This window comes from Pristis pectinata, chromosome 11 (genome assembly GCF_009764475.1).
Source record: "Pristis pectinata isolate sPriPec2 chromosome 11, sPriPec2.1.pri, whole genome shotgun sequence".
In the NCBI taxonomy this organism is placed as follows: domain Eukaryota; kingdom Metazoa; phylum Chordata; class Chondrichthyes; order Rhinopristiformes; family Pristidae; genus Pristis; species Pristis pectinata.
This window is the reverse complement of record NC_067415.1, coordinates 29,612,792-29,628,959: the sequence shown is the minus strand read 5'-3', so window position 1 is coordinate 29,628,959 and position 16,168 is coordinate 29,612,792. Positions and strand designations below refer to the sequence as shown.

General features: G+C 41.1%; 1 protein-coding gene across 4 annotated transcripts in view; it reads left to right on the top strand.

Moving 5' to 3' along the window:
* sgcg (sarcoglycan, gamma) overlaps positions 1-16,168 on the top strand; it is a 427,114-nt gene that overhangs the window by 92,014 nt on the left and 318,932 nt on the right. For 3 of the 4 annotated variants that reach the window (XM_052026700.1, XM_052026696.1, XM_052026698.1), the window contains exon 3: positions 2,574-2,736. The exons of the other annotated variant lie outside the window; for it this stretch is intronic. The gene's annotated coding sequence lies outside the window, so the exon portion shown is untranslated. The remainder of the gene's footprint in view (positions 1-2,573; positions 2,737-16,168) is intronic. 4 annotated transcript variants of the gene reach the window in all.

Sequence of the window (16,168 nt, the reverse complement as noted above, 5' to 3'; positions counted from 1 at the left end):
CTGCAAAGTATAACTCTAATTATGCTTTTAATTGGAATGTCAAAAGAGTCATTTATGATATCCTTTGCTACCAATTAATAGGAATAAAAGCTGACTTATCTAATATGGTATCTAGTAACAGGAAGGAGGTTTTCCTGGTCTCTGATAAAAGCCTGAAGTAATGTAGAAGATGTAATTAAATATACATGGAGCAACAGTCTGTCAGGCAAGGAGATGTTAAATGTTATTAAATTGCTGGGCTAGGAATTGGGTTTTTGGCTCATATCCAGAAAAATGATTTGTCAAATATCCATTGGTGTGATAGAAATGTACTGAAGTGTCGTACAGGAAATGTATCAACATTTGCAGAGCAGAAACCAACCACCAGAGACACTGTACAGTCCAGAAATAGACAAACCAGCAAAAGGACTGAACCCCACTGTCCAGGTGCAGACAGTCAAGTTAATGAATGCAAACCCAGCAATAGATAAAAAAATTGGCACACAGACCAGCTGTAGACAAGCTGTAAAGTACACAAATAAACAGCAGGTTACAAGCTAAATTATGCCAAACAGCAGCAATAACAATGTGAAACTGTATAGTGTTAGGCAAAAAACTCTAAAGATAAACAAATATCAAGCTGTAGAGGGGAATTGGGAGGAGCAACCAAAACTCAATGAATTGACGGACTTTAGAGAGAAGGAAAATGGAGAGGAGCTAAAGAGGAAGTTCTCTACAGAAAGGCTGAGGCAGCTGAATGTTTGGCTCCTGAATGCAGGCCTGAAGGTGGAGAACATAAACGAGTAAAAGGGCAGTGGAGACTGTGGGGTGGCATTAATGCTGGAGGGTTTGCATGAAATGGGGCTTTGGAGGAACTTGAAGATCATGCTGGCATTTGAAGCTTTGGCAGACGAGTCAGTGTTTGCTTAAAGATGGGAATAACACGTGGCACAGAACATAAGCAGTTGTACTGTGGTAAGTTGGAGCTCTTAGAAGATGAGAAAGGCAATTGAATTTGTACACACTGACCAACAACAAATGGATCAACATTGATCTATACTTGATTATGTTCAGGAATCTATTTAATAGCATTACAAAGTGATAAATTTTGGGTAAAAGTTTATCCATGACTTATGATTTTAAAAAGTCAGTGTCATTGATCATTGTAAACTCATTGCCTCTTTGTGATTAACTTTTTGCTTTGGCTTGTCTTTCCATCTACTCTTTGAATTTCATTTTAGATTATTTTGATCAATAAGTATTCATGAATCATCATCTGGATCTGACCACTGCAGGAAGTCTCCCTTATTGTTCTGCTCACTCTACTACCTCAAACTTTTGGGAAATATTACATCTGAAGTCCTCCACATTACAGTAGTTTGAATAGTGTTTGCTTGTCCATGTAAAAGCAGGGTTGCTCATATAAGAAAGCAAGTAAACATTCACTGTGGAAAGGCCATCAAAGGGGAGAAATCTGTTGTCAGTCTAAAAGTGGCTGAGCATTTCAACAGTGTTGGACTTGCCTCCCACATATTCCATCCCCCTTGACTTCCATGTAATCAATGGAACTGAATGCCAGGGGATCTGTTTAAAGCTAGTGACCAAAGAGTTCTCTTCCCATGGGTCCACCAGATCAATTTCATCTGTAATCTCTAAACTGCCCTATCATAGATTCTAATAAGGCAGTTTCATGCCTGAAGAAGAACTCCAGAATCAAGGGAAGTCCAGAAAAGACAGAAGTAATCATATATAATAGATTGGAAATAAAGATGATTACAAGATCTTTACATCACATTCATCAGCAATCAGTTAATTTATCACTAATCTCTAAATTGTGCAGAATTACTACAAATGTTATCAGTGACATTGTATTTTTTAGATTAGACCTGGTGTCAGGTTAGTGAAGATGTTTATACTGCTGAATGGAATGATAAAGCTTTTGGTCTATCATGCTTGAGTGGACCCTTGTAAAGACAATCTAATGCATCTTATTCCTTGCCCTTTCCTCAAATCCTGGCAAAAAAATTCCCTATCAAAAGTTTTCTAATTCCCTTTTGAAAGTTGTCTACTGCCACCACCCTTTCAGATAGTGCCTTCCACATGATGATAACTCTCAGTCTCAAGATTTTAATTCTTCCTTGTAATGATGCTTTTTCTAATGGAAACACATTCTCCATATTAACTCTATTGAAATCCTTAATGATTCCTGAATGTCACATGTATTTTTAACCTTATTCTAAAGAAAACAATACCAATTTCTCTAGTCTCCACATAAATGAAGAGGCCCATCCCTGGTCTGTTTCATGAATTTCATGTGCTCCCTTTCTAAGGCCTTCCTAAAGCCTAGTGTCCAGAGCAGAGTTTAAAGACTCAGATTTTTCTGTGTGAGGCCCATAGCCCACACTTGCTGCTTTTATTCTCAACTGTCCTGAACTTACCAGCTCCAGATCTGTAAGGCCCATCTTACTGCCCAGCTTTGTCATCTGCTAATGTCAATTTTTTCAAAAACACTTAAATTATGAAGATTAACTAAAGATCAATTAAAAACACTAAAAGCAAACAAACTTAAATGTACTCTCCTTCCTTTTCCACAGCCCCACAAGAGTTGAATCTGGAGAGGACCTGAGAATGAATTTCCCAGCATAAGTGCTGGGGAATCTCCAAGCTCCTGCTTCACTATTAGACTCCAAATGTTGTCTAGTGGTGGTGCACACCAGCAGAACTCATCAGCACCTTCATGACTTCCTGCATTTAAGAGTGAGTACTGAACTTGCTGGTACTTAAAAGGATGATGTATCTGTGTGGAATCACTGGCATTGGCCAGCAAAATCTGGGCCAAGGTTTTACTTAGCTCCTAAGGAGTGAATTATAAATGCTTAATGTGATTTCTGATGGCCATGTTTATGAAGCCAAAGATCTTGCATGTTGTTTCAACTACCCTCTCAACCTGTCCTTCCATTTGTAGACCTTTGTGTCCATCCATCTGCATTCCCTTTAACCTAGTACCATTTAGGTTACATTGCTTCTCCTAATTCTTTATTAAATTTTATCTGCTATGTGCCTGTCTATCTTCCTGGAATCTTTTTCACTGTTTACTACATTTGAGTTTTGTCATCTAAAAGCAAAGAAATTATTATTGTATACCCAAATCCAGGCTATTAATTTCTATCACAAAAAGCAGGGGTCAAAATACCAATATCCAGGGAACAGCACTATAGTCCTGATACAGGGTCTTGCCTCGAAGCATTGACAACTCCTTTCCCCCTTACAGACGCTGTTCAACCCACAGTTCTTCCAGCAGTTTGTTTTTCTTTTGCTGCAGATTCAAGCATCTGCAGTCTTGTGTCTATATAATTTGATTCAATCCAGATGAACAATTCTTTACCCCTGCTTCTCTGCCTTTAGTCTCTGAACCAATTTTGTATTGACTCAGCAACTCCCACTTTATCCCATGTGCTTCAATTTTGTTAACACATCTGTTACATTGTACTTTGGTATCTTGAACAAGACTGTATATACAACATTAGTGTCATCACCCCTCTTGTTATATTATCAAGGAACTCAATAGGTTTTCTACATTGGTGTGACATTACATTTACCCTGGCAAGGAAGGATATATAGCAACACACAGCTGGAGGAGCTCAACTAGATGTTGCCTGACCTACAGAGTTTCAGGTCAAGACCCTTCATCTTGAAGGCAGGAGGTTTGTTACGATGTCTGGGTGCAGTTTGCTACTTTGGTGGGCAGGAGAATTGATTATTGGAGCAGCAGGAATTTCACTACTTTGGGGACAGGCATTTTGGTACATCAACTGGAGATTTACTGCACTGGAAGCAGGAGGTTTGTTGCCTTTAAGGTGCAAATTTTGCTGTATTGATGGGGCATATGTTTTGCTGCATAGGCAGTCAGGTTTGTGGCTCTGGAGGTGGGAACTTTACTGCTTCTGTAGGCCAGGAGTGCTGCTATACTAGTGAAATGGGAGATTTCCTGCATCGGCAATAGGAGATTTGGTAGGTTGGCAGGAGTTTTCCTACATGAGTGGGGTAGAAGAGTTGTGACTGACAGGAGGTAATTTGCTACATTGGCAGGCAAGGTTATATCCTGCATTGTAAAGCAGGAGGCTTACATTGGGGATGAGTGATTTGCTTCATTGGTGGGACAGGATTTTTACTGGATTGGGGACAGTAGGTTTACTACATTGGCTGGGCTGGAAGATTGCCATATCAGAGACACAAGAATCTTGCCAACTGCAGATGGTTGGCTGCTTTGGAGCAGGAGGTTTACAGCTTTGGCATGTTAAGAGATGGCTGTATAGGCCAGGTGGGGTGATGGTAAGGATGGCTGACTACATAGGTGAGGAATTGGGATGAAATGTCATCCTGGTTGGGATACCAGGATGCTGCTTTTTTAAACTCCTAGCCATGATGCTTGGGTTTGGCACTCATTCAGGTGGAGATGTAGGATTGATCGTTGGGAAGGTTGGTGGCTCTGGAACCATCCAAAGGCACAGATAAATCCAAACTCTGACTCTGGGGAATGTTTAAATCTCGGCAATGGCTAATTTGCAAATCTGGAACTGTCTGTCTTATCTTGGGCAATTGGGTTTGATTTCTGACTAATTTACAATTCTCTGGTCCTGGATGTGATCCAACATTGGGGTAAGATGGGTGTGTGGTTATAAGGTTGAGGGCTAAAATCTCTCACCCTGTGGGGAGGATTCTGATGCCAGTTGGTGGTCCAACCCATGACTCGTGAGGTCCTTGGGTGGTATTTAGGACAGGGGTATTGTAGGGGCTGAGGACTGTAGTGGAGCTGGATGGTGGTGGAGGAAAACACCCTGGCCCATAGATGGTTCAGTAAAAGCATTCAATTAAGGCTGTGCTCACCTCCATGCAGCTGACAAGTTTCTGAAGGTATAGGAACCTGAGATGGCCACTAGTAAATCTACAAAGCAGGTTAATGATGCTACCAGCCTCACTAAAAATATTTAACTGTATGACCTGCCATCTTAGAGTTGACTGCCCACCTCTTGTTTGTCTCTGAAGCTAAAACTAGAGGCAAATGTGTCAGCTTTCATATTTTTAAAATGATACCTGCTGATCTGACACCAGCATTCTCATTTGTGGGTGTTAATTTTCACCGAGGCTTCATGAAATATTCTGTGAAATAGCTACCCCATTTCTAAAATTATTGCTTTTCCTAAAATGCTAAGATTTTCATTTCTAACTTTTACCCAAAGGACCCCTCAATTCCTCTCTTAATCAAAAGAAAAATTTGATTGCAAGGTTGAAATTTTGGGCAGAACAAAATGTTTTGAATGTTGATTTTTGAAAAGATATGCTTAAGGATTCCTCAGTGTGAAATTAACAATAATGGATCCATTCACTCTGTCTCCATGTGACCTTGCTCTGAGGCAAAGGGAAAATGGGTGTTGTCAACTACCCACTATCATGGTGCTCTGATTTCATTCAGGATATCCTTGTAGCAGTCTACAGCACAAGCAACGGGAAAGGTGGCCTGGTACAAGCACAAAACTTTCCCTTACACTTGCTGAAAGTATTTCCTCAAATAGTGTTTGTGCCATTGTGCTATGGAATGCCCCAGCCCTCAAGAGTTCCATTGTATAATTTTTTCCTAATTTATATGCAAGTTCTTCAAGAACAATTTGCCAAGTATTTATTATAATCAGCTCTGGAGGTTTGAAAACTACCAGTTCATCATTTCTCAAACAGTAGTAAATATTTTGAATGCAGGCGGAGCAGTAGAAAGGAATCTCAGACAGGGAATTTATAAAAGGCAACGGGTGCCTAGTACCCACATGATTAGTTTGAACCATGACAGACCTAAATTTATGACCTGCAGCTGTTGGATGTCTGATTCGAGTCTCAGTGCTGAGCAGTAGTGTGAAGCACAGCAATCCAGGGAGACCTCAACAGAAAGGCAAGCAACAGCACAAGATACTAGGGTAGGAAAACAGTGCAACTTGGTAGTTTGCATTTATTGTATCTGAAACTGTACTTTTAATGGGATACTATTCTTTTTTTAACAGGTGAAGCTCCTCCTGTTTCCAAATGAAACAGTAATTGGTACTTTTTGGTATTTTTGACCAGTTCATGGTTTTATAAGTAGGGCTGGTTGTTACTCATGGTTTGATACAGAAGCTTTGTGCAGTTATTTCACAACTGATAAGACCATGCAAGATGTCATAGCCAACTAAGGACTAAAAATGTTGGCATGAAAACCCTTTGAATTAATAGATCTGCATCCTTGTTTATGCATTGAGTTATTATATACTAAAGTCACAGGTGACATTTTTCAGCCTGCATCTGTATTGGATGATTTACACTTTTAGAAAAGCTGGTAAAATGTAACACTGATTAATGCTCACAAATGACAGTGGTGAAATCCTCTGATTTTGATTTACAGCTTTCCAGGCCCCACAAATATTTTTTTTCTGCTTTTAGCTCTTTGAATCACAGGCAAAAAGAGCAATTTAACAACTTCAAGTATGTGAATGTAGAAGCACTGACTTGTCTGCATAAATTTGTTTAAGCAATATGTGAATCACATGGCATAGCAAAACATGAGGCAGGGTGTGGCTCCAGCAGCTCACTTCCACAATTAGAAAAGAGATGCATGTTGGAATCTGACAGCAAAGAGGAAGGCAAGTTTGCAAATAGTATCATTAACTGAACCCTACAAATTAGGTAATCATAGGCAGTCAAACCTTCAGTGTATTGATCACCTGCATTGTAATCCTACTCATTAGAGATGTGTTTAACTCTGGAAAGTCTGTCTTTCAATATAACCTATTCCTAAATTATTTTTCCCATATTAGAGAGCAGCCTTCTCATTGATTGCTTTTAAATTGTTCTGGCCTGCCCTCTTATTAATTCATATGGTTGAAATTAATGCCTTGAACATTGAAATAACTTCCAAATAAATAGATTACATCTGCAGAAAGGAAAAAAATCTTTGACTGTGCCCACAAGTTACCTATTTAATCTCTCAAAATGTTGCACAGTATGAGCGTGGCATTTGCTCATATATGCTCAAAAACAAGCTGATGTCATGAAACAAACTCAGTTGCAGTTTATGGCATCAGTTCTACAGGGTCAGAATATGAAGTCTGGCTCACCATCAGAGAACATTTTTATACTAATTCTTTGCCAGATCTAAAATATCCTTTGACCATTTAAGTACCATGTGAATTCCATTGTTAGTTAATCAGTTGGGGGAGGAGTTAATTTGAGCAGCAGTGCAGTCTTATTTAGATAAAACCTACTGGGAGGTGCTCTGTCCAAAATCATCATCCTAGTCTGTATCCTAACTTGCATTTAATAGAACTGTCAGCTAGGTAGTTCAGCACAGTATTTTTAGAATAGATTAAAAATAATTTTTATCACTTAATGGATGTATATTTTGAAACTTCAAGTCAATTTTAGGTTTACTAAACAGTTTGAAATATCTGAGGCACTGCTGGGTTTGGGTGATAAATCTGGTGGCTGATTACTTACTGGTGGTAAGGACTGCCACAACCCCCCATATGTTCCACCCATCACTCCTCACAATCCTTATCATATGTTCTCCATGAGACCTGTCAATCTATTCATTATCATTTTTGATAACTCAACTACTTGTCTGAAAGCTTGGTAACATTACAGCCTCTTTTTAAAAGATGTGCCTACATCTTCAAAACTATTAATTCCTTAAATTCTATGCTTTATCCATTTACCACTCCATTTAATTGTCCTTGCCCTAAAATTCAGTGTTCATCTTGTCACCACCCCATGGTATTCCTTTGATCTATTTTTCACCACCACAGACAATCAAAGTTAACCTGGTCCAAGTTACTAAAACAAACTTTTATGACTCTGGCTGAGAATTATTCCTCCTCTTCCTCCTCATCCTCCCTAGCCTCAATGGCCTTCATTGTGGGTGTGCACTGTATTTTATCCAATGTCTTTTCTGAGGTTCATGCCATTTGTTCTGTTCTTACCTGACCTAATGAAGTTAGCAAAACCCTTGCAATAGCAATTGATCTTGCACTGTATGTCAATTTCTCATGTATCTGAAGGTTTCAGTTTTACTCCTCTGCATTTGGGAGCTGCCACCTCAATGGCTCTTACCATGGCGAGAGATAGAGGCAATGTTTGCACTTGTCACATGACTGCAACTAGAGTAAACATTTTTCTGTGTAATTATGCAAAAGAACTGAGATTTGCAATTCAAACTTGCATAATGCATAGCTTTCAAACATGTTCACAAATAGCTCCCATAGTTTCTGACAAAACCAGTGTGGGACAAAGCACCATTTTAACTTGGTCTTTTTCAGTCTTGATGCATTTCTAGGTTTGTATCCTTTATGGTGCCACTTTCTTTGCTTCAGAATTATTCTGAAGTCTTATCAAAAGCACAAGCCAAACCACTGGTCTGATTCTGCTGTTGAGTTCATCCCACACTCACTGAGGGTATTCCTGATACATTGATCTTTCTGAATCGGTGGCTTTTCATGTGGAGGTGAACAATGTACTACATGTTTGTTTTTCCCCAATGATATTGTTCAAGATTTATAAAATTCTGGATTTTTACTAAATGAATAAAACATGTAACTTAAGAGCTTTGGAACCCAAGTCCGACATATTGTGGTATGAGGAGGAGGATAATTCATCCCATATAATAAGAGTTGTGATAAATTGCTATTTAAACATATCAAAGCACTTCATAGTGTTTCACACAATGAATTACTTTGTAGTGCAATAACTGCTATGTTGACAAATGTGGCAACAATTCCCTGTGAGCAAGGCTCAACAACCAGCACTGAAACAAACAACAATGTATTGTTATTTGTTCAGGGATGTAAATTGGGCAGACATAGAACTTTGCTCTTTTTCAAATTGTGCCTCAGGATCTTTAAATTGAAGTTATGTTGTTGCCCCATCTTTACCTCCTTTTGAAATGTCATGAAGAAACAAGCTCACTAAAGTCCAACAATGCCAGCATTTTGCCTTGTACCATTGGTCTGTCTCTCCAGTGGGAATTAATCTCCTTGCTGGCAGGAGTTGGTCTCTGCTGCTGTTTGGGAGGACAGGATCATTGTAGAGACAGAACAGCATTAATGCCTGATGGTCAGGAAGAATTATCCTTTGGCTGAAGAGACTGGAATTTGCAGCTAAGCATTTACAATATTGAACAGCAAGCATCAGGGCAGAACTGGAGAATCATATTTGTGCTACAAATGCTGAGTGGGGCAACCTGGAAAATAGTAGGAAAAGGGTGGGGTGAGGGAGGTGGTAGAAAAGCCACCATTAGAAGGCTCTGCTCGGTGTTCAGAGTGTAATTGTTCTGAGCATCCCAATTGGGAACAATAGTTAAAATAACACTAAGGTGATCAGTAGAGGATTGTGCAATATGCTGCAGAACAGGCCCAGAACCACTCTAATAACGGTAAGGTCCTGGTGGCCATCCAGTGGAAGTGATCCCAAACATTTTACACTGTACAATGAGGGATCATTATTACAGCACTGCAATGCAGCATTGACTGCAGTATTTCTAGGGTCATCCAGAGTAAAACCACAGGGCAAGGCATTAAGGACCATCCCTGCTACCAAGGATTTAACTGTCAGACTGGAGAATTTTGCTGCTTGAAGCTCTCACAGGCACACATTACTGGTTTTAGCAATGCTGTTAGATCTGTTTTGTTTTTAAACAGTTCAATGTTCAGAATTACCCACACACCAGGGCCACAAAGGTGACATTACTGTCTCTCATAAAGGTGCTGTTTCCTCCTCTGATATCTGAAGAGTTGGATTCCTCCTGCAGCAAAGAGGTGCAACTTCAGGTCTATTTCAAGCCCTGACTACTGTGATACAAGTCTGGGGCTTTTACAGATGTCCCTGGAACTACTGCAACCTACAACACTGCAATGTTGTAAAAATGATCTGTCTTGGGATGCTTACTGACACCAGTACCTAGTCAACCCTTGTATTCCTAGTGCTGTCCCTGACTGATCCTTAGAAGGCCTTCCTCTTTGAGTTCCTACAGTATAAAGCTTCCATGGCAGCATACAAAGAAACTGCAAATGTAGGCAATCAATAGAGTAGAAAATGTAGAACAGTCAAAGGAAATAAGTTGACATTGAGTGTAACCAAATGGATTTTATGGGGGAAATCACTGCAATTTGCCCTTCCTCTATAGATGTTGATGCTTTAGCTGTGCACATCTAAATTTTTCACTGAAAGCTTCCCCAGTCACTTACTCAAACATCAATTTTTGGCTTTTGCTGACAGCCTGCTTTGATTTCATTAAAAGCAATCCTTGCACATGCTGAGAATGTTGCCAGCCTGGTGCTACAGCCATTGTGGATTGACAACTTAATAGTTCTCCATAATTCCACATTGGAAGGTATGAGTGAGCTTGGTTGGTGCAGGGATTAAGTCTGCTGAGATGCCAGTGACACTAGACCATCTCATGATGTATATTCTGTTCCCATTAAAAAGCCAGCCTTGACTTGATTCACAGAACTCAACAAAGCTAGCAATCCTTGTGTGTTTGTGACCTATTTGAGCACAAAACCAATATTACCAGATCTGGGCAAATGAGCCTTACATATACAGGTAATGGAAGAAATAAGTCAGCATTATTTCTTTCATCTCAAAGTATAATCACTGAAGCTACACCTAAAGTTGGCTATCAAGGGGGAATCACACCCTAGTCCTAAATGGCCAGCATTAATAAATGAGTTAAGTTATGCAATATGGCAAGTTCTTGTGAAGCTTAACTCCCTTGCGGATGGCTTCAATTCAGACATTTGAATAATTACAATGCTATCCAGTCCAAATTCTGACCGAGAGGTGGAAAGTACAGCAATTCATATTGTTTAAATCATTAAAACTGCTCTAAAATTTAAGTACTGGCCATAAAATTTGACTGCTTCATGCCCACTATACAATTTGCTACCCATTTGGTGTGCACTGTTGAGGAGAGTATAAATGCTTAACTTGCTCCCTAGGAAAGCATGCATTGAAAATCAGATCATGACACCAATCAGTGTGTACCACTGATTTGACATCAGCATTGGCAAATTGGATATCGTGAATCCATGGGGAAGACCTACCCTCCAACTGCACTATTTAAAAGGAGCATCAATACTTGCCCTTATTTGTGTATTGATTCACAATGTGTGGGTGGGAATAAGCTACTGTTTGGTGTTTCTGGATTGCATTACATTTTGTGAAGAAAGTAAAAGGTAAGGATTCACAAGCACTCTCCTGCTAGATACAGGTTCTTTGTTTATCTCTCCACCAGAATCACAGCATTTTTGGGAAAATGTGGAGAGGCCAATGAAGCAGGGCAAGCTGCTAGTAGAAGGAAGACAGCAGAGTTCTCAGCAGGAGTCTCTCTCCAAGATTGTGTTGAGAATCTCAACAAGAATTGCATTGAGATGCAATTCTTCTATGAGCACCACATGGAGAAGCAATGAGTGAGAAACACTATCTCAAAGGAGATCATAAAAGAAATGTACCACAAGCTACAGTAGGTACAAAACAGGCCCAGAAACATTCCCAGACACTGTAAGATCATTGTTGCCATCAACTTTTACGGATCTAGCTCTTCCTGGGATGTCCAAAATATATCTGCAACATTTTTTGGTATACAGTACCTCATGAAGATCCTGAACCTTTCTCCTCCGAGAGAAAGGTTCTTGTCTCCCTCCCTATTTGTCAAAAGGCAGGTAGCATGAGCATAGCCTTTCCTGACTGCAGAACTTGCAGTGCTGCAGGGAGGCATTGTTTGCACATGTGTCAATCTGAGAGCTTTAAGGATCACCAGAGCCACACCTAAAACAGGCTATCATGAGGAAAATCATTCCCAGGTTGTAAATATACACCACAATATGAGCATCATATTTAAATTCCAAAAAGTACCAAAGCCAGCATAGTTTCTTTTCCCAGCCTCCACAGCTGATAATTGACTCTGTCATTGCATAATGATGGTTTCTGCCTGGTATCCAGGAAGCAGCTGTTTATTCTGTCTGTTGTATTCCATTTTTTGAGTTACAACACCAGACCAAAAAAAAGTGGAGTGTGACTGACAAGGCTATCCTCTTACCAACTGTCTCTGGAGTGCAGGAAGCAACCCATGCACAGGGGTTCAACATGTATCAAATTGACACTTCCCCTGCAACCTGATCTAACAATGGCCTGTGTCTCGCACTATCCAAAAATCATACAGGGTTGGCCCTTGCCACCAGCTGTAGAGCAGGAGGGAAAAAAGGAGGGAGACAATGTTGGGAACCCCTCCCAACTTCTGGCTGGGGAGAGAGAGGGAATATCATCGAGCTGTACAACTAATAAATTCTAGTCCTAATTCCCCGATCCACAACAGACTCCACCTTAATTAAGTTGCTGGCCATCAAGTCATTCATCTGATTTCAATGAAGGAAGGGGTTGAGATATGGAATAAAAGGGTTGAACTAAGGAAGACGGAGTATGAAAATATTCCTATCTCTGTCCTTATGTAGACCTCCATACATCCACCACACTCTCCACCTACAAGTAGGTAAAATGTTTCAACCATATAAGTCCCTCACCAGTTCTTTTACACTTTCTCCTGGAGGAAACAAATTATGTCAGTGATTGTTGTGTTTGAGTAATGCAGTTGGCATTGTTGAATAGCTGGCAATGTCTGCAATACAAGCCTGTGAGTATTTATAAGTGTGTAAGGATGTAGTAGGAAAGCCAGTGGGTCTACAACAGAACCAATCTCAGTGAAAACCAGTGTCAAACAAGGCTACATCATTTGCCCTGACAATTTTCTCTACCTTTCTCGCTAGTGTTGCATCTGACCTCATGGGACTGGAGCTAATCTTCAAAACTAATGGGAAATTGTTTGATCTATGATGACTTCACTCCAGAAGAAAGGTCACCTGAATGTCAATGGTTTAACAGCAGTGTAGATGGCAGTTGCCTGTGCTTAGAGGATGGGCTCCAAGATATTGTTAACTCATTCACCGAAGAGTACTAAAGAATGTACCTTCCATTCAATATCTACAATACCAAGGTCTTTTACCAAACTACACCAGCTGCATCACATTTCCCTTCAACAATATAGGTTCACAGTGAGGTCTGAGAAAATATGGACCACTTCCCATAATTCTGGCACTGCTTTTTGACAAAAGCAGATATCAATGTTGAAATTGGCCACAACCTTCAATATGCCAACAAAGCTCTGTTGATTGAGGAATAAGATACTTAAGATCAAGACCCCAAACATGGTGCAAAATATTGTCTACCAGGCAGCAGTGATCCCTGAAGAGTCTGCAGATGCTGGAATCTAGAACAAAACAAAATGCTGGAAGAACTGTGGGTCAAGCAACATCTGTGGAGGTAGGAGGTGTAAGACAACATTTCCAGTCGAGACCCTGCATCAGGACTGAGAGAGAACAGGAAAGATTGATGGTATATTAGCAGTACTTAGGGGGAGTGGGACAGAGGCTGGTAGGTGATAGGTGGAACCAGTTAAGGACGGGATAATGGGCAGATTGAAATGGGTAGGGGATGGAAGGGATGAATAAAAGGAGATGAAAACTAGATGGACAGGGAGTTGTGTGAGGGAGTAAAGTACTGGGAGGTGTGAGTTACCTGAAATTGGAAAATTCAATATTTGTACTGTTCAATTGTAAACTACCCAAGCAGTACATGAGTGTTGTTCTTGCAAATTGTGTTCGGCCTCTCCATAGCATGGAGAAAGCCGAGGATGGACAGGTTGGAGTGGGAAGGAAATTTCAATACTATGTACTGCCTTCAATACTATAATTCCAAGTAAACTCATCACAAACCCCCTCTGCAATTGGATTCTTGACTTCCTGACCAAAAGACTGCAATCTGTAAGGATCAGCAGCAACACCTCTGCTGTGATTATACTCAACACTGGTGCCCCACAAGGCTGCGTCCTCAGCCCCCTACTCTACTCCCTATACACTCTGACTGTGTGGCCAGATTCTGCTCTAACTCCATCTACAAGATTGCAGATGACACCACTGTAGTGGGCCATATCTTAAATAACAATGAGTTGGAGTACAGGAAGGAGATAGAGAGCTTAGTGACATGGTGTCATGACAACAATCTCTCTCTCTCTCTCTCGCTGTCATCAAAACAAAAGAACTAGACGTTGACTTCAGGAAGGGGATTGGTGCACATGCTCCTGTCTAGCTCAACAGTGCTCAGGTCAAGAGGGTTGAGAGCTTCAAGTTCCTAGGAGTGAACATCACCTGTCCTAGTCCTACCACGACCAAGAAAGCTCACCAGCCCCTCTACTTCCTCAGGAGATGAAAGAAATTTGGCACATCCTTGTTGTCTCTTACCAATTTTTATTGAGGCACCATAGAATGTGTCCAATCTGGATGCATCATGGCTTGGTATGGCAACTGTGCTGTCCGTGACCGCAAAAAACTGCAGAGAGTTGTGGACACAGTTCAGCACATCATGCAAACCAGCCTCCCCTCTGTGGACTCTGCCTATACTTCTCACTGCCTCATTAATGTAGCTAGCATAATCTAAGTCCCCACCCAGCCTGGACGTTCTCTCTTCTACTCCCTCCCATTGAGCAGAAGGTCAAAAGCCTGAAACCACGTACCACCAGGCTCAAGGACAGCTTCTATCCCACTGTTATAAGACTATTGAACGGTTCCCTAGTATGATAAGGTGGACTCTTGACCTCACAATCTACCTCGTTATGACCTTGCACCTTATTGTCTACTTGCACTGCACTTTCTCTGTAGCTTTGACACTTTATTCTGCATTCTGTATTGTTTTACCTTGTACTACCTCAATGCACAGTGTAATGAATTGATCTGTATGAAAGGTATGCAAGACAAGCTTTTCACTGTACCTTGACATGTGACAATAATAAATCAATTATAATTCTAATTCCAAATTAAAATGACATACATGTACTCCTCAAAATGATTGCCTAATGTACGCTTGGTTTCACCAATGTAGGGGAGGGTACATCACAAGCACCAAATGCAATACACCAGATTGGAAGAACTGCAGGTGAACCTCTGCCTCACCTGAAAGGGCTGTTTAGGTCCCTGGATGGTGGTGAGGGGGGAGGTGAAGGTTAGGTATTACACCTCCTCCAGTTGCAGGAGAAAATGCCAGGAGATGAGAAGGGGTGGGTAGGGAAGGATGAGGGGACCAGGAAGGCCTGAAGAAAGCAGAACCTATGGTAAGCTGAAAGGGGTGGAGAGGTGGATGTAACTGGTAGTGGGATCCCATTGGAACTAGTGGAAATGGTGGAGGATGATGTATTGGATGCAGAGGCTAGTGGGGTGAAAGGTGAGGACCACAGTATTGCTGTTCTGCTTGGGCAGGGGAGTGGGTGGTCAGAACAGATGTGCAGGAAATGATGGAAATATGTGCAAGGGCTCCATCAACCATGGCAGAGGGGAAGCTACACCTCTGGAAGAAGGAGGGTATTTCAGAAGCCTTGGAGAACGGATGTGGCAGAGATGGAGAAATTGAGAATAAGCGATGGCATCCTTAGTGGAGGCAGGGTTGGTGGAGGTATAGTCAAGGTAGCTGTGGGAGTCAGTGAGTTTATAGAAGGTTTTGGTGGCAAAGGTCATGGAATTGATGAGTTCTGTGCAGGAGGCGGAAACCACGCAGTCGTCGATGTAGTGGGAAAGAGCTGGGAGGATGCCAGGATAGGCATGGAATAGCAGTGATCCTTGCTGTCCTATATGCTTCTGACACCTGGACCACCTACAGCAGCCATCTCAAAGAACTGACAAAGCACTGTCTCCACAAAATCCTCAAAGTGGAGAAGGAGCATTCAAGATGGTATTGAGAACCTCAAGGCAATGCATTGGGAGTGCACTGAAGCCTTGCATAAGTGGCAGAAGGAGAGAACCACCTCATAAACTACCCATCTACCTGCCTGTCAGCCACCACCTGTCCCATCTGTGCAAGAGTCTGCTGTTCCCATATTGGCCTCAATAACCACCTTAGAATCCACGAAGCCAGTGTGGAAAACAACTCATCCTCAGTCCTAAGAGACTGTCTAAGAAGAAGGGAGGAAAATAAATGTTTAGGTCCTAGTCCTGAATGATGGAAGTTATTTGTGGGTGAATGATTGTACTGTAATCCACTAAGCTGTGTGTGGGGCTAGTGGTGTAGCTTCTGA